Source organism: Chiloscyllium punctatum, chromosome 3 (assembly GCF_047496795.1).
Source record: "Chiloscyllium punctatum isolate Juve2018m chromosome 3, sChiPun1.3, whole genome shotgun sequence".
Taxonomy (NCBI): Eukaryota; Metazoa; Chordata; class Chondrichthyes; order Orectolobiformes; family Hemiscylliidae; genus Chiloscyllium; species Chiloscyllium punctatum.
In genome coordinates this window covers 154223641-154242941 of record NC_092741.1, presented here as the reverse complement: position 1 = coordinate 154242941, position 19301 = coordinate 154223641, and the positions used below count along the sequence as shown (strand labels likewise).

At 43.0% G+C, this 19301-nt stretch overlaps 1 protein-coding gene across 1 annotated transcript in view; it reads left to right on the top strand.

Moving 5' to 3' along the window:
• The window catches only part of LOC140454461 (cytosolic 5'-nucleotidase 1A-like), a 75681-nt gene that overhangs the window by 39677 nt on the left and 16703 nt on the right, over nucleotides 1–19301 (top strand). The gene's annotated exons all lie outside the window — the stretch shown is intronic.

Genomic DNA, 19301 nt, shown 5'->3' with positions numbered 1-19301 from the left:
AGGGATGAACATGGTCAGGGACTGGCTCAGGCAGAATGGTCACATAAAATTGAAAGAGCTCACATAGCTGCTGAAGGTCTCTGAACACATCCTCACATAATATCTTCTATCTGTCACTCCAAAGACCTTTCATACTGCTCAACCTACAACTCAGCTAACAGCTGTCAGCACTCACCTTTAACATTCACTTGCACACACTAATCAGCCTCACATTGAGTTCCCACTTTATCAAAATCCCTCCAGTTATTTAGCTGTGTCACTTAAACACCTTTGTATTCAATCACTAGAACCTTGTCCTTGCAGGAGCAGGTAATTCATAACTGCAAAGAGCAAAGAAGGTGGAGGCTAAGGAACCGTGCATGCCCAGAGCCGACAGAGAAGGTCTCTTGACCAGGCTGACAAAAGCAGAAATTGCTGGAAAAGCTCAGTAGGCCTGGCAGCATCGCTGGAGAGAAATCAGAGTTAATGTTTCAACCCACTTATCTCCACAGATGCTGCTAGACTTGCTGAGGTTTTCCAGCAATTTATGCTTTTGTTTCCGATTTCCAGCATCCACAGTTCTTTGTGTGACTTTTTGGATTTCTCAGTCAGAAACGACTGTGCAATAGAGCCCTAGCATCCAGTGTTTGCTGAGAGATTGTGGGTGATGATATGTTTCTGCTCCATGCTCCTTCTCAACTGAATGAAGCTACAGTTCACCCCAACTTTTAAAACGGTGATTTTATGTTGGGTTTTTAAAAAGTAGGGATATTTTAATCTACAAATTATCTTTAGAAAGGAATATTTAATCTTTGTACCTTTACAATTTATTTTGTTATCTGATAAAATGATTACAGTATATTATGTTTTGTAAGTGGTTGATACATCATTATATTTGCTTTTCAGTAAGTGGGATTTCATTCATCTTTAGAAAGAGTTATCTCACATTTATTTATATAATTTATGCAATGTGGATGGACGATCACAGACATTTGATTTTATATTCTGACATTTTGGAAAAAGAAACACTTTCACATCTTTGAATTAAAGTCATGCAGCACAGAAAATGTCCATCAAGTCTGCACCAACCTATCGACACTAGTCCTTTTTCTGGTGCATGACCCACAACCTGAAATGTTATGACATTTCAAGAGCTTATCCATGTACAAGTTAAAGGTTATGAGGTTTCCTGCTTCTACGACCCTCTCAGGCAGTGAATTCCAGACCTCCTCCACCCTCCATTTGGGGGGGGAAAATACTTTCCTTTATTTCCCTCTAAAAGTCAATCCCTTCACTTTAAAATAATGCCCCCTCATTATTGACCCTTCAGCCAAGGGGAACCTTACCCACCCATCTTGCCCCTCATAGATATTATTGTTATTCTCACACACCTCCGTGATTGTCTACACAACGTCTCTATTGCCCACTATGTTTGGAGGCCTGTAACATACTCCCAGCAGTATGGGAGTGAAATAGTTAACAAGTGGGACACTCTTGTTAGGCTGAAGGTACCTCACTGGCTCTTTAAAACTAAATAATTCCAAGTAGCCACATGCACTTGAATACATACCTAATTTAATTAACTTAATCTACTTAATGTATATGCAAACTACATTAGATTACTCACAGCGTAGAAACAGGCCCTTCGGCCCAACAAGTCCACACTGACCGTCCAAAGAGCAACACACCCAGACCCATTCCCCTACATCTACCACTACGGGCAATTTAGCATGGCCAATTCACCTGACCTGCACATCTTTGGACTGTGGGAGGAAACCCACGCAGACACGGGGAGAACATGCAAACTCCACACAGTCAGTTGCCTGAGGCGGGACTTGAACCTGGGTCTCTGGTGCTGTGAGGCAGCAGTGCTAACCACTGTGCCATTACCGAGCAGATCTATTAATCTAAACTACTTTATATTCAAACTACTGAGCCACTCTAGCTTAAACTATTCCATAGATATGCAGACAAATGAGACTCACTTCCTTGTCTTCCCACTGGGGATTTTGGGTTGCTGGCACTTGGAGCTCTATCTCAGATTCCATGTCCCCAACCTCATTAACCGCAGTCCAATGGTACTGTTCCATGTCCACAATCTGATGACCCTGGTCTGACTGGAAGCATCTTGTCTATTGCGCAAAGTCCTTTATATCAATACTATTCTATCTCTGTGCTCTACCAGTGTTTTGTAGTACTTTCAGTAATTTTCCCAGAATTCCATTGTGCAGAAAACACATTGAAAACATCTCCAGGTGACTGCATGTTGAGAATGCAGTGAGATTAGATTCGATTCCCTACAGCGTGGAAACAGGCCCTTCGGCCCAACCAGTCCACACTGACCCTCCGAACAGTAACCCACCCAACCCATTTCCCTCTGAATGATTTACCTAGCACTATGGGCAATTTAGCACGGCCAATTCACCTAATCTGCACATTTTTGGACTGTGGGAGGAAATCGGAACACCCAGAGGAAACCCACGCAGACACAGGGAGAATGTGCAAACTCCACACAGACAATCGCTGGAGGCTGCAATCGAGCGTGGGTCCCTGGTGTTGTGAAGCAGCAGTGCTAACCACTGAGCCACCGTACCCCCCTGCAGTGCTGGAAAGGCACAGCAGGTCAGGCAGAATCCGAGGAGCAGGAGAATCGATGTTTTGGGCATAAGTCCATCAGCAATTTTGATGAAGGTGAGGAAGAAAATGATAGGTTGGAGAGGAGGGTGGAGCAGATAGACGGGAAAGGTCATGGACAGGTCATGAAGGTGGTGCCAAGTTGGAAGCTTGGGACTAGGATAATGTGGGGGGAGGGGAAATGAGGAAGTTGTTGAAACCCGCATTATTCCCGTGTGGTTGCAAGGTCCTAAGGCAGAATATGAGGCATTCTTTCTCCAGGCGTCAGGTAGGAGTTTGGCTGTGGAGGAGGCCCAGGACCTGCATGTCCTTGGTGGAGTGAGAAGGGTAGTTGCAGTGTTTAGCCACAGGGTGGTGGGATTAGTTGGTGCGGGTGTCCCAGAGATGTTCTCTGAAACAATCCGCCAGTAGCGTCCTGTCTCCCCGATGTAGAGGAGACCACATCGGGTGCAATAGATACAGTAGATGACATTGGTGGCGGTACAAGTACATTTCTGTTGGGATGTGAACGAATCCTTTGGAGTCCTGGATGGAGGTGAGGGGAGTGGTGTGGGTGCAGATTTTGCACTTCCTGCTGTGGCAGGAGTGGAGTGAGGGCTGGTGGGGGTGTGGACCTGACAAGGGATCGAGGAGAGAATGGTCTGTCTGGAACACTGATAGGGCTGGAGAGGGAATTATATCTCTGGTGGTGGGGTCCGTTTGTAGGTACTGGAAGTGGCAGAAGATGATGCGATGTATACTGAGGTTGATGGGGTGGAAGGTGAGGTCCAGGGGTTTCTGTCCTTGTGATTGGAGAGGTGGGGTTCAAGGGTTGGGATGCAGGAAGTGGAGGAGATGCGCTGGAGGGTATCACCAACCACATGGGAAGGGAAATTGTGATCTTGAAAGAACAAGGTCATCTGGGATTTTCTAAGGTGGAATTGGTCATCCTGGGAACAGATGCAGAGGAGGCGGAGGAATTGGGAATAAGGGATGGTTCTTTTACAGGAGGTGGGTGGGAGGAGGTGTCGTGCAGGTAGCTGTCGGAGTCAGTGGATTTGTAGTAGATGTCCGTGGTTAGTCGGTCGCCGAGATGGAGAGCTCCACAAAGGAACTGGTCCAAGCTGGTCCAGGCAAACTTGAGTGTGGGGTGAAAGGTGTTAGTGAGGTTGATGAACTGTTCAGCCTCTTCATGGGAGCAAGAGGTAGTGCCAATGCAGTCATTAAAGTCGCGGAGGAACAGGTGAGTTGTGGTGCCAGTGTTGCTGCGGTAGATGGATTGTTCTACGCACCCGACAAAGAGGCGGGCATAGCTGGTGCCCATGTGGGTGCCTATGTCTACCCCTTTGGTTTGGAGAAAGTGAGAGAATTGGATGGAGAAGTTAAGGGTGAGGACCAGTTCAGCCAGGCGGATGAGGCTGTCAGTGGAAGGGTATTGGTTGGGACGGTGTGAAAGGAAGAAATGGGGGGCTTTGGAGGCCTTTGTTGTGGTGGATTGATGTGTACAGTGATGGATGTCCATGGGGAAGATGAGGCATTGGGGGCCAGGGAAGTGAAAATCTTGGAGGAGGTGAAGGGTGTGAGTGGTGTCCTGAATGTAGGTGGGGAGCTCCTGGACTAAGGGGGACATTTCTGATGAAGGGCTTACGCTGAAACATCTATTCTGCTCCTCGGTGGCTGCCTGACCTGCTTGCTTTTCCAGCACCACACTCCTTGTCTCTGATCTCCAGCATCTGCAGTCCTCACTTTCTCCCAGGTGACTGCGTGTTAACTGTCTAAAGGAATGGTTCTCACAGACTATCAAAGTAATGCAATTCCTTCCCAGCCAAAACAGGCCTTCTTTTTGACACTAGGCTGATTTCCGTGTACATTTCCAGTTTGTTTCAATTGCTCATTGTCATGTCCAATTAACCCTCAGCTATTAACATTTCATCATGTGGTTTGAAGACATCATTTTTAAGGCCAACATGACCACTGGGACTTTGCTATCTCCCTACAGGCTGCAGGGATGGTGCAGGAGAGAGGGTTTTGGATTCCTGGACAATTGCAGCTTATTCTGGGGTAGGTGGGGCCTCAACAAACAAGAGGGGTACCAATATCCTGGGGCGGGGGTGGGGGGGGGAATTTGCTAATGTTCTTCGGGAGGGTTTAAACTAATTCAGCAGGGGAATGGGAACTTAAACTGTAGTTCTGATATCCAGGCGGTTGAGAGTAGTGACGTCAGAAATGAGGTTTCAAGGTTGCAAGAGTTCACCAGTAGGCAGGAAGGTGGTTTGAAGTGCGTCTACTTCAATGCCAGGAGCATCCGGAATAAGGTGCGTGAACGTGCAGTGTAGGTTGGTACCTGGGATTTCGATGTTGTGACCATCTCTGAGACATGGATAGGCAGGGACAGGAATGGTTGTTGCAGGTTCCGGGATTTAGATGTTTAAGTAAAAAAAAGAGAAGATGGTAAAAGAGGGTGTGTGTGGCATTATTAGACAAAGACAGTATTACGTTGGCAGAAAGGACATTTGAGGACTTGTCTACTGAGGTAGTATGAGCTGAGGTTAGAAATAGGAAAGGAGAGGTCACCCTGTTGGGAGTTTTCTATCGGCCTCCAAAGAGTTCCAGAAATGTAGAGGAAAGGATAACAGATAATTCTGGATAGGAGTGAGAGTAACTGGGTAGGTGTTATGGGGGACTTTAACTTTCCAAATATTGACTGGAAATACTGTAGTTCGAGTACTTTAGGTGGGTCAGTTTTTGTCCAATGTGTGTTTCCTAGCACAGTATGTGGGCAGGCCAATAAGGGGTGAGGCCACATTGATTTGGTGCTGGCTAATGTACCTGGCCAGATGTTAGATTTGGAGATAGGTTAGCACTTTGGTGATTGTGACCACAATTCAGTTATGTTTACTTTGATGATGAAAAGCGATGGGTATATACCGCAGGGTAAGAGTTATTGATGGGGGGGAAAGGCAATTATGATGCAATTAAGCAAGATTTAGGATGCATAGGATTGAGAAGGAAACTGCAGGGGATGGGCACAATTGAAATGTGGAGCTTATTCAAGGAACAGCTAATACATGTCCTTGATAATTATTTACCTATCAGGCAGGGAGGAAGTGGTTGAGTGTGGGAGCCGTGGTTTAATAAGGGAGTTGAATCTCTTGTCTCGAGGAAGAAGAAGGCTTATGTTAGAATGTGATGTGATAGCTCAGTTAGGACACTTGAGAGTTGTAAGTTAGCCAGAAAACACCGAAAGAGAGAACCAAGAAAAGTCAGGAAGGGACATGAGAAGTCATTGGCAGATAGGATCAAGGAAAACAGGTATATCAGGAATAAAAGAATGACTAGAGAATTATTAGGGCCAATCAAGGATAGTACTGGGAAGCTATGCGTGGAGTGCGAGGACATAGAGGAAGCACAAAATTAATATTTTTCATCAGTATTCACACTGGAAAAAGACAATGATGTAGAGGGGAATACTAAGATACAGGCTACTAGATTGGACGGGATTGAGGAGGAGGTGTTAGAAATTCTGGAATGTGTGAAGATAGTTAAGTTCCCTAAGCTGGATAGGATTTATCCTAGGATTCTCTGGGAAGCCAGAGAGGAGATTTCCAAGCCTTTGAGTTTGATTTTTGCATTGTCATTTTCTACATGAATAGTGCCAGAAGACTGGAGGATAGCAAATGTCCCCTTGTTCAAGAAGGGGAGTAGAGGCAACCTGGTAATTATAGACCTGTGAGCCTTACTTCAGTTGTGGGTAAAGTGTTAGAAAAAGTTATAAGCAATAAGATTTATAATTGTCTAGAGAGGAATAAGTCGATTAGGGATTGTCAACATGGTTTTGTGAAGGGAAAGTCATGCCTCTCAAACCTTATTGAGCTCTTTGAGATGGTGACCAAACAGATGGATGAGGGTAAAGTGGTTGATGTTTTGTATATGGATTTCAGAAAGGCGTTTGATAAAGTTCCCCAGGGTAGGCTATTGCAGAAAATACACGGGAGAGGCATGGGATTGAGAGTGATTTGGCGGTTTGGATTAGAAATTGGCTAGCTGAAAGAAGATGGTGATGGATGGGAAATGTACATCCTGGAGTTCAGTTACTAATGGTGTACCGTAAGGATCTGTTTTGGGGCCACTACTGTTTGTCATTTTTATAAATGACCTGGATGAGGACAGGAGAAGGATGGGTTAGTAAATTTGTGGATGACACTAAGGTCAGTGGAGTTGTGGATAGTGTCGAAGGATGTTGTAGGTTTCAGAGGGACATAGATAAGCTGTAGAACTGGGCTGAGAAATGGCAAATGGAGTTTAATGTGGAAAAGTGTGAAGTGATTCACTTTGGAAGGAGCAACAGGAATAGAAAGTCCTGGGCTAATGGTAAGATTCTTGGTAGTGTAGATGAGTAGAGAGATCTCAGTGTCACATAGATTCCTGAAAGCTGCCACCGAGGTTGATGGGGTTGTGAAGAAGACATACAGTGTGGTAGCTGTTATTGGTAGAGGGATTGAGTTTCAGAGTCATGAGGCCATGCTGCAGCTGTACAAAATTATGGTGCGGTTGCACTTGGAGTATTGCACACAGTTTTGGTCATTGCATTATAGGAAGGATGTGAAAGCTTTGGAAAGGGTTACATAGGACATAGAACATAGAAAAGTACAGCACAGCACAACCCCTTTGGCCCACGATGTTGTGATGAGACTTAATCGTAACGTAAAATATAGTAACTTAACCTCCGCACCCCTTAACTCACTGCTGTCCATATGCATGTCCAGCAGTCGCTAAAATGTCCCCAATGACTCTGTTTCCATCACAACTGGCAACGCATTCCAGGCATTCACAACTCGGCGGCACGGTGGTTAGCACTGCTGCCTCACAGCGCCAGAGACCCGGGTTCAATTCCCGACTCAGGCAACTGACTGTGTGGAGTTTGCACATTCTCCCCGTGTCTGCGTGGGTTTCCTCCGGGTGCTCCAGTTTCCTCCCACAATCCAAAAAATGTGCAGGTCAGGTGAATTGGCTGTGCTAAATTGCCCGTAGTGTTAGTTTAAAAAAAAAGGGGTAAATGTAGGGGAATGGGTGGGTTACGCTTCGGCGGGTCGGTGTGGACTTGTTGGGCCGAAGGGCCTGTTTCCACATTGTAAATAATCTAAAAAAAACTCTCTGCATAAAGAACCTACCTCTGACGTCTCCTTTATACCTTCCTCCTAATATCTTCAAACTATAACTTCTCATACCAGTCCTGCCCTGGGGAAAAGTCTCTGGCTATTGACTCTATCTATTCCACTTTGTAGACCTCGATCAGGTCTCCTCTCTTCCTCCTTCTCTCCAGATAGGAAAGTCCAAGCTTATTTAACCTCTCTTCATAAGGCAAGCCTTCCAGTCCAGGCAGCTTCCTGGTAAACCTTCTTTGCACCCTCTCCAAAGCCTCTGTATCTTTCCTATAGTAGGGTGACCAGAACTGGGCACAATATTCCAAGTGGAGGATATTTACTGGGCTGTTGCTTGGTATGGTGGAAAGATCTTATGAAGAAAGGTTGAGGGACTTGAGGCTGTTTTCTTTAGAGAGAAGGTTGAGAGGTGACTTAATTGCGACAGTTACTTAGAATGGACAGTGAGAGCCTTTTTCCTCAGATGATGATGGCTTGCACAAGGAGATATAGCTTTAAATTGAAGGATGATAGATATACGCCAGAGGTCAGAGGTAGTTTCTTTACTCAGTATTAGGAGTGTGGAATGCACTGCCTGCAACAGTAGTGGACTCGCCAACTTTCAGGGCATTTAAGTGGTCATTGGATAAACATATGGCTGAAAATGGAATAGTGTCGGTAGAGGGCTTCAGATTGATTCCACAGGTCAACGCAACATCGAGGGCTGTAGGGTCTGTACCGCACTGTAATGTTCTATGTTCTATGCCTGCTTCGCACCTTCCCTCTGCCTGTTGCTCTCCCATTCCCACTCTGCCTGCAGCTTTGTGGCTTGCCCACTTTAGGAATTGTGCTATCCTTCAGCCTCCGTGATGTTACAACATGGGGTAAGCCTTCTTGCTTAATTTAAAACCAGCAACACAAAAGATTTATCCCATGCAGTAATTTGTAAAAATTCATGTGGCCAAGAACTATTTAAAGTAAAAATTAACAACTTTATTTTTTAAAGTATAACAGAGAATAATTAACTAACCACTATTTACAATTTCTTTCTCTAACCTATCTGTTATCTTCCCTTTTATAATACTCGTCCGATAAAACTCCAATTAAAATTTATAAAACAACACTTGTTCTCTCAAAACTAGGCAGCTGTAGGTCTTTGTCTTTGGATCTTCCTTTCTCCTTGTTAGGAATTTCTGTGTCACAGGTTACTGATCAAAAAGGTACTTGTAAGAGAGAGCTATTTTCAAGCATTCTGTTTACATGCTCGGTGGTGGCAGTTCTCCTCTCAACTGTTCAGTTTTCCCCAATATTATACTCCAGAGCATTGAATTGTGTCATTGGCTTTTAAGATTGTCAGTATACTCAATTCAATCTTGACTGGAGTTTGATATGTTTCGGGTATAATTTAAACTGATTGGCCAAATTCAAATTTGTTTTTTGTCTCCAAACAATGAACTAATTGAATGGTTTGACTCAATGTTACATTGTTACCATTTTTGAGTACACTTGGTGGTATGTCTGGTAGTTCTGCTGCTTTTAACTCTCTTAAAGGTATACCCACATCTTCATAACAGTGATGTATCTCTGTGCTTCCAGCCATTGCTCCAATTCTAATGCTCATTGCTCGAGTTGTTTGAACTGGCCACATGTCCTCCACATGTGGTCATCCAGCCTGCCAGAACATTGAGGAATTTGCAGGTGCTGCAGATGATACCACTTGGGGAATGGGCTCCTGCTGTATTGACTTAAATCTAAATAACTTTTAGCTTTTTCTTTGCAGTAGTCTTAAACATAACTCTTACTGTATGCACTCCGTAAGCAAAAAGCTGAAAACATTGAGGCAAAAAGTACTGAAAGATATTCAGCCTCTTGCTACACTTAATAGTGAACTGTGAATATGTTTGTATCAAATTATTTATGTGCGTTCAAATTGTGTTCAAATATAACCACATTATTGTAATGTTATCAACTTACAGATCATTTTTCCACCAATATCTAAGCCAAAGTTTTGTTTTCAAATTGAAACTAAACCATGTTCGAGATGGTCGTTGTAGCCTCTGCATCATAGGGTTCAGATTAAAGTCCAGGTCCTAGGCTTGAGCACAAATTTGAGGCTGATGCTCCATTGCAATATAGAGGGAATGCTGCATTGTCCTTTGGATGAGCTCTTAAACCAAACCATATTTAGCTGCTTGAATGAATGGAAAATATCCCATGGCCTTGTTTCAAAGACCAGTGGAGCTATCCAAGGTTTTCTGGGCAATGATGATCAACTAATCAACATCGCCTAGCAGATTGTCCAATGATGATCACATTGCCGAGTTTACTGTCACATTTCCAACATTGCAACAGTGTCTACACTTCAAAAGTAATCTAGATTAGAGTGGTACTGGAAAAGCACAGCAGGTCAGGCAGCATCCGAGGAGCAGGAAAGTCGACATTTCGGGCAAAAACTCTTCGTCAGGATTGAAGGCAGAGAGCCTCCAGGGTGGAGCGATAAACGGGAGGGGATGGAGATGGGGCTGGGGAGAAGGTAGCCAAGAGTACAATAGGTGGATGGGGGTCGGGATGAAGGTGATAGGTCAGAAAGGAGGGTGGATTGGATAGGTGGGAAGGAAGATTGGCAGGTAGGACAGGTCATGGGGATGGTACTGAGCTGGAAGGTTGGAACTGGAGTAAGGTGGGGGGGAGGGGAGGGGAGGGGAAATGAGGAAACTGGTGAAATCCACATTGACGCCCTGGGGTTGAAGTGTTCCAAGGCAGAAGATGAGGTGTTCTTCCTCCCAGGCTTTGGATGGTGAGGGAGTGGCGGTGGAGGCCCAGGACCTGCATGTCCTCAGCAGAGTGGGGGAGTGGCGTGGGGGAGATGGGGGGGTGTGGGCGGGGTGGGGGAGGTGGAATGATATGTTGGGCCATGGGGCAGTGGGGTTGATTGGTGCGGGTGTTCCAGAGATATTCCCTGAAGTGCTCTGCGAGAAGGCATCCAGTCTCCCCAGTGTAGAGGAGACTGCATCGGGAGCTATGGATACAGTGAATGACGTGTGGAAGTGCAGGTGAAACTTTGATGGATATGGAAGGCTCTTTTGGGGTCTTGGATGGAGGTGAGGGGGGAGGTGTGGGCGCAGGTTTTGCAATTCCTGCAGTGGCAGGGGAGGGTGCCAGGACGGGAGGGCAGGTTGTTGGGAGGCGTGGACCTGACCAGGTAGTCACGGAGGGAATGGTTTTTGCGGAAGGTGGAAAGGGGTGGGGAGGGGTCCATTTAGAGGTGGCGGAAATGTCGGCGGATGATGCGGTTAATGCGAAGGTTGGTAGGGTGGAAGGTGAGGACCAGGGAGGTTCTGTTCTTATTAAGCTTGGAGGGGTGAGGTTTGAGGGCAGAGGTGCAGGGTGGGGATGAGATATGTTGGAGGGCATCTTCAACCACATGGGAAGGGAAATTGTGGTCTCTAAAGAAGGAGGCCATCCTATGTGTTCTGTAGTGGAACTGGTCCTCCTGGGAGCAGACACAGATACAGCGGAGGTGGAGGAATTAGAAATACGGGATGGCATTTTTACAGGAGATAGGGTGGGAAGTACTTCATTTTCATTAAAGGTGATTTGGGACTCACTGAGGTCATGAAAAGTGCTATTTAAATGCAGGTTTTTTTGTCATCTTTTTTTCTTTTCCTATGTACCTACTGTGAAAAATAACTTTACACTTGGGTAAAGATGTTTTTCACGACTGATATTAGGCTAGATTGTGAAATTTCCAACTTTTTTTTAACATAAAAAGTGGGCAAACCTACACAACACTAAGCAAGTTTAGGCAGGTTTGAATTACTTCATTGGTAATGTTGCAGTTGCCCTGATTATTGGAATTGGGGAATTGGTGGATTGTGATTATTTTTAACAAATGGTATCAATAAAAATCTTAATGCACAAGCAAAACAAAGTACTATTGCTTTGGTTTTAATGGATCAACTGTTACTTTTCACTTTGACTTTGAACAAATTTGTTTAGCACAACTTGTTGCAGGCAATGGATTCACTTGCAAGCAAAATATATCAGTTCATTTAAATGCATGTTAGAAACAAAATGCTTTGCAAATGCAAGAAAATGGCACATTAAGCAGAGGAACATTTTGCTGGATGTATAAGTCTAAACTTAATGAAGCACACATCACCATTCTGATAGACAATGTTTTGAATTATATCTTGAAAATGATTTAAAACTCCATGAATTCCCTCACTGAACAGTGAGGAAGATGAAATGGGAGGTGACAGCTTTCAGGTCAGTTTTCAGGTCAAGAGGACTAAGAAGAGCTGTCAGATGCCATCCACAGGCATGAGAATGACAGATCTTTCTTCAGAGAGAAATTAAAAAGCTGCAAGGAAAATCAAGTTGAAAATCACAACGTAAGGTTATAGTCTGACAGATTGATTTGGAAATACAAGCTTTTGGAGCACTGCTCCTTCGTCAGGTAGTTCGTGACTACCTGATGAAGGAGCAGTGCTCCAGAAGCTTGTAATTCCAAATAACCCTGTTTGACTATAACCTGATATTGTGTGATTTTTAACTTTATCCAACACCGGCATCTCCATATCAAGGAAAATGAAGACAGACTAGTTCCAAGAAACGTCATCTCTGAGTTCACAATCCCTTCTCCTTCTGGATTTGGTAGTTTCTGATGAATTGAGATGTGATTGCAACCTTCAAATAAAAGGCCAATAGACAGGTCAGTGATAAATTATTGGCGTCATAGTTTATATTAAGGTGAATGCAGTTAATTCTCAACAAAGTACATTCAATCCCATTGGCAGTCTTTTCTGATGGTAAATTTTGTATTTTTAGAAAAACATTGGTCAGATTTATAACTTGAAACTCAAAATTTGAATCAAGTCATTTGTTAAATGCAACTCTGTCTACAGTCTGCATTATTCATTGGATTTCAGTCAGGTGTTAGTAGCTACAGAATTTGTGCATTTAACTGGGTTGTGAAGTTAATTATGTTGCAACTTAACAAATTAATTTTTCTTGTAAGTCTGCCAACATATGGGGCAATATTAATTATTTGCCACATGGTCAACATCAAGGATTTAGGCAGTCATGTGCCATAACTGACAAATTTTCAGGTGGATTCGTCAACCTCAACTAACGAAGAAGACAATATTTTTATGTCGCTCATGAGACTGATAATGATGGAAGACAAATATAAGAGCATCATGGCTAGTGTATTTAAAGTATGTGTTTCAGGAGAAGGCAAAAGATAGGGTCATCACTGCCTCCACATTTTTATCTTCCATTTGATGGAGTTTAGAGGGATGAGGTGGGATCTGATTGAAGCTTCCAAAATACTGGGATGCCTGGATAGAGTGGACAAAGAGATGTTTCCACTAGTAGGGGAAACTAGGGCCCGAGGGCACAGCCTCCATGAGGGGATGAGATGAGGAGGAATTTCTTCAGCCTCAGGGTGCTAATTGGTGCCAAGTCATTGCTGCAGAAGGCTGCAGAGGCCAAGTCATTGAGTGTATTTAAGATGGAGGTGGATAAGGTTTTGTTTAGTAAGGAGATTATAGGGAAAAGGCAGGAGAATCGGGTTGATAATATATCAGTGATGGTCAAGTGGCAGAGCAGATTCGATGGGCCAAATGGTCTAATCTTGTTTTGTCATTTATATAAGTGATTTGGATGCGAGCATAAGAGGTACAGTTAGTAAGTTTGCAGATGACACCAAAATTGGAGGTGTGGTGGACAGCAAAGAAGGTTACCTCAGGTTACAACGAGATCTTGATCAGATGGGCCAATGGGCTGAGAAGTGGCAGATGGAGTTTAATTCAGATAAATGCGTGGTGCTGCGTTTTGGGAAAGCAAATCTTAGCAGGACTTATACACTTAATGGTAAGGTCCTATGGAGTGTTGCTGAACAAAGAGACCTTGCAGTGCAGGTTCATAGCTTCTTGAAAGTGGAGTCACAGGTAGATAGGATAGTGAAGAAGGCATTTGGTATGCTTTCCTTTATTGGTCAGAGTATTGAGTACAGGAGTTGGGAGGTCATGTTGCGGCTGTACAGGACATTGGTTAGGCCACTGTTGGAATATTGCATGCTATTCTGGTCTTCTTCCTATTGGAAATATGTTGTGAAACTTGAAATGGTTCAGAAAAGATTTACAAGGATGTTGCCAGGGTTGGAGGATTTGAGCTATAAGGAGAGGCTTAACAGGATGGGTTTGTTTTCCCTGGAGCGTCAGAGGCTGAGGGGTGACCTTATAGAAGTTTACAAAATTATGAGGGGCATGGATAGGATAAATAGACAAAGTCTTTTCCCTGGGGTGGGGGTGTCCAGAACTAGAGGGCATAGGTTTAGGGTAAGAGGGGAAAGATTTAAAAGAGACATAAGGGCAACAGTTTCACACAGAGGGTGGTACGTGTATGGAAAGAGCTACCAGAGGAAGTGGTGGAGGCTGGTACAATTGCAACATTTAAGAGGCATTTGGATGGGTATATGAATAGGAAAGGTTTAGAGGGATATGGGCTGGGTGCTGGCAGGTGGGACTAGATTGGGTTGGGATATCTGGTTGGCATGGACGGGTTGGACCGAAGGGTCTGTTTCCATGCTCTACATCTCTATGACTCTATGTCTTATGGTCTTTTGGTCAAACTATTTCCTAATTCTTAAATAACAAAAATACAGGATTTTAGGAATTAGATTTGATGTTTAGGAAATCATTAATCTCATAATATTTACAATACAATCCTCCACACTTAAAATGCACTTCAAGCATCTAACCTGAACTTTTATTAACTTAAAAGTGATATGTTTCAGGATAATTAGGTATACAGATTCTTACTTTAATAATGAAAGTAGAGAAAATAAATTTATCACAATGAATTTTTGGGCAAAATATATGTGTTTTGTTTTTAATGAAATGCTTCCTTCAAAATGTTCCATATTTTGTTCAGATATTGAAATATTTTTCAAGGTTAAGGTGCCTGCATCTAGGATTTGTATATATTATCTCATTAGTATTTAATCTAAGAGAGGACACAAGTGTTTTGGATGATGTTGACCAATTCTGTCCTCTCAGCTGACTGTATAAGATCCTGTTGCACCATTTAAAAGAATAAGGAGCTCTGCCATTGTCCTGGTTAATGTTTATCTCTCAGCCAACATTATCGACTTGTTGGAGTAAATTACTACAGATGCTGGAATCTGTACTGGAGATCACAGTAGGTCAGGCAGCGTCCGTGGAGAGTCATCGAGAGTTGAAACGTGAGCTTGCTGTCTCTCCATGGATGTTACCTGACCCACTGTGATCTCCAGCATTTCTTGTTTCATTATCTAATTGTTGTCTGTGGGAGCTTGCTATACTCAAATTGCCTGTGTTTCTGTCTCGATTAGAATAGTTGGTAGGAGATCAAGTAATTAACTGGCTATATTGTGTTACATGAGCACAATGTAACTCTATGTAAATTAGTCTATTCATGATTTAAATAACTCAGTGGCGTTGCCTCAAAATTTACAGCTGGAAATTACTGCTGAATGAGTACACACTAGGTTTGAAGCAGAATCATTTACTGCATTTAAGTTAAAATTAATCATGCCTTAATTAAAAGAGTGCATAAGGGAATGCAGTTTTAAACATTTTAAATGTTCAGTCACTGTTATGGTCAACAGTAATCGCTACAGCATGTTCAAAAAATGGACTGCATTCCTGGTGTAGCCACACATTAAGTATTAACGACAACAGCAGAAGTTACTGAGAAAACTCAGCAGGTTTGACAACATCTGTAGAGAGAAATCAGAGTTAACGTTTCTGGTCCAGTAACCCTTCCTCAGAACTGATGGCAGCTCGGAAATGTTGGATTTTATGCAGAAGATAGGGCAGAGGAAGGGGAAGGGAGTAAATATTAGATCCCTCCCAATATGTACGGAACTGATAATGGGGAATTCAAAGATGGTAAATACATTAAATATCAAGGGGCAGGATCAGATTGTCTCTTACTGTTGATGGTCAGAGTCTGTCGTTTGCACGTTCTGGATGTTGTCTAGAATTTGTTGTATTTGTACATGAGTCGTGAATGTTAATTTATGTTAATAATAGGGTATTATTAACATAATTGTGCAATCATCAGCAAACATCCCCAATTCTGACCTTATGACAAAGGGAAGGTCATTGATGAAGCAGCTGAAGATGGTTGGGCCTAAGACACTACCCTGAGGAACTCCTGCAGAGATGTCCTGGAGCTGAGATGACTGACCTACAATAACCACAACCATCTTCCTGTGTGTCAGGTATGACTCCAACCAGAAGGGAGTTTGTTCCCTGACACCAATTGATTCCAGTTTTGCCAGGGCTCCTTGATATCTCATGCAACCTTGATGTCAAGGATTGTCACTGTCACCTCCCTGCCTGCTGGAGCAGATGATGGAGTGACTGAGGGTGTGCTGTTGATTTTGGAAGAACCAGTAGGGGGCATGGGATCTAATCAGTGCAATGGGTTTGGTAAGATACAATAAGAAATCCTGCTTGGCCTTGCAGTGAAAAACCCTCCAAAATCACAACACAACCAACACTTAGACTCAGCCTAAAGATGCACACACACAAAATATTATTGTTCCTAACTCTTTTTGAATAATGCAACAATATTGCATACCAACTGATCCACAACCTCAGGACTTAATGATTTAACCAATTTATTGTCAGCCGTGTCCACTTCTTTTACTTTTAATTATTATCCACCAAAATTAATGAAAAGTTGACTATTATTACTGCAGGAGAAAGTGAGGACTGCAGATGCTGGAGACCAGAGTTGAAAATGTGGTGCTGGAAAAACGCAGCAGGCCAGGCAGCACATTTTTCAACTATTATTACTGCAGTCCATTCTTGTCACATTTTCCATACTATAAGGTTTTGCATTAATACAGCATCATGGTGTATTTAAGTGCTTTCTAGCATGTAGGTTAGTGAATCAAATTAATCAAAACAGCAAAAACTGTGGATGCTGGAAATCAGAAATAAATAACAGAAATTGCTAGAAATGCCCAGCAACTGTGGACAGAAATCAAAGTTAATGTTTCAGATCCAGTGACCCTTCAGGACCGGACTGAAAACATTAACTCTGATTTCTCTCCACAGATGCTGCCAGACCTGCTGAGTGTTTCCATCAATTTCTGTTTTTGAATCAAGTTAATATCCTACTGTTAACAAAAATACAGTGACCCAATACTATCAACAAGGAATCAATGCAAAATGTATTTCTGGTTCAAAGTATGATTGGTATCACTGGCAGTGGATGTTTAGATATTTCAACATGACTTTTATTGAATTATTTGATCCATCAAAAGATGAAAGTAATTCCTGGCAACAGGGACACCTTGATGTCAAGGGTCTGATATGTGTGAAGTCAGGCTGACTCTGAGTGGAAGTCTTATAACTGTTGGCTGCAGATCATATTTTTCCTGTTTGGGAAAACAGGGGGGGTCATAAAACCTACATGTTGAAAATCTGGCCTCAGTGGGGCCTTTTGAAATTGGTAAACAAAGCTGGAAACCTGAAACAGAATCAGAAATTGCTGGAGAAACTGAGCAGGTCTGGCAGCATCTGTGGAGAGAGAGAAAGCAGAGTTAATGTTTTAGGTCCACTGACCCTTTTGAAGAATTTCAGATTTTCTTTTCAAATCAGTGCTGAGATATAAAAAAGCAGATCCCGAATTTCAATTTCTGTGTGACTGTTACATTCTTATGAAGATAAACTCTGTTTATGGAAAAAAAAACTGAACCAACTGCTGATTGCTACTCGTTTATAGAAACAAAAAGAGAATCTGATCTATACTTGAGTTTGTTATTTCCCAAGAGCTATTAATACAACTGCGGTTATTATGAATGTTTAGCTGAGTTTCAAAAGCAACAAAAATACATTTATTTCAGCCAGACTGAGTTCACATTTTATTTGACAGTTTTTAACAACAGTTATGAAATAAGCTGTATTGATGGAGTTACTGAATAGAAATTTGATCTTATCACTGTTTACTCAATCAAGTGGATTTGAAATCTTTCAATGATTTTCTTTGTGTGTATAAGTGAGAGTGCTATTTGAGAGTTAGAGGCTTACTTACTTCTTTGATCTCCATAAGGCTCCTGAAGTTTTCTCGTGGTGGATAAATGCCTGGGGAGGTGGCACGGTGGCACAGTGGTTAGCACTGCTGCCTCACAGCGCCAGAGACCCGGGTTCAATTCCCGCCTCAGGCGACTGACTGTGTGGAGTTTGCACATTCTCCCCGTGTCTGCGTGGGTTTCCTCCGGGTGCTCCGGTTTCCTCCCACAGTCCAAAGATGTGCAGGTCAGGTGAATTGACCATCCTAAATTGCCCGTGGTGTTAGGTAAGGGGTAGATGTAGGGGTATGGGTGGGTTGCGCTTCGGCAGGTCGGTGTGGACTTGTTGGGCCGAAGGGCCTGTTTCCACACTGTAAGTAATCTAATCTAATCTAAGGACATCATATGGATGTCGTGTGGAGGGCAAGAGGGATATATGAGGAAGTACAGTTGTGTTGGCATGGAGAGAGCACAAGGTGTAGACTTAGGTGTGAGAAAATTTGAAAGGTGAGGGCTTGTCAGCTTTTCAGACAATAGGGATAGAGTCACAGATAACTGAACCGGCTTGATTCAATAGTATTCCTGTCTCCCCAGACTGAAAATTACAAAGGCCTCTGAGTTAGGAATTGTTCTGACTTAAGCTACCCACCTTGGTAGTAAAAATCTGGACCCCAGTATCAATATTTCCAGATTAGATGTAAAGCAAATTTGAAGTCAAGGGAAGATCCCGTTAATTTACTTCAGCAATGATTTCTGACTGCATCTTTATGGTTTCCTTCAATTTACGCTGTGTCATCAATAGATTTGCTTATTGGTTTACCCTCTCTGGAAGATTGTTGAAGGTACCTAAGCTCATTCCGTTGTTGAAATTACCGAAACTTGTGTTCTTTGCCAGGTAAAAACAATGACTGCAGATGCTGGAAACCAGATTCTGGATTAGTGGTGCTGAAGGAGCACAGCAGTTCAGGCAGTATCCAAGGAGCAGCGAAAGCCCTTCATCGGGATTCCCAATGAAGGGCTTTTGCCCGAAACGTTGATTTCGCTGCTCCTTGGATAGATGCTGCCTGAACTGCTGTGCTCTTCCAGCACCACTAATCCAGAATTGTGTTCTTTGCCACCAGCCCAGAGTAGAAATTGCATATGATTAGTCCCAAATGTTGTTACAGTAATTTCCCTGGAACAGATCAGTGGTGTGCTAATGTGCTCAGGGCCCTCGGCTGAAAACAATGATGTGATTAGAGTTTTCCACCAAGCATTCTTTATTTCTAAACCGTCACCCCACCTCAGAAGATATGTCATGCATAAAACTTTGAGACATCTTGGTATGCAAGGTGCAAAGTAATTGCAAACATTAACATAGGATTTGCAATATTAATGACAGTGCAACTGATAGCGACATCTGGGATCATATTTTCACCCACTCAAAACTCATTCTCTTCCATTAAGATAAAAATCAGACGCCCCACCCCCAGCATCTCTGCATGAGCATTTAAATG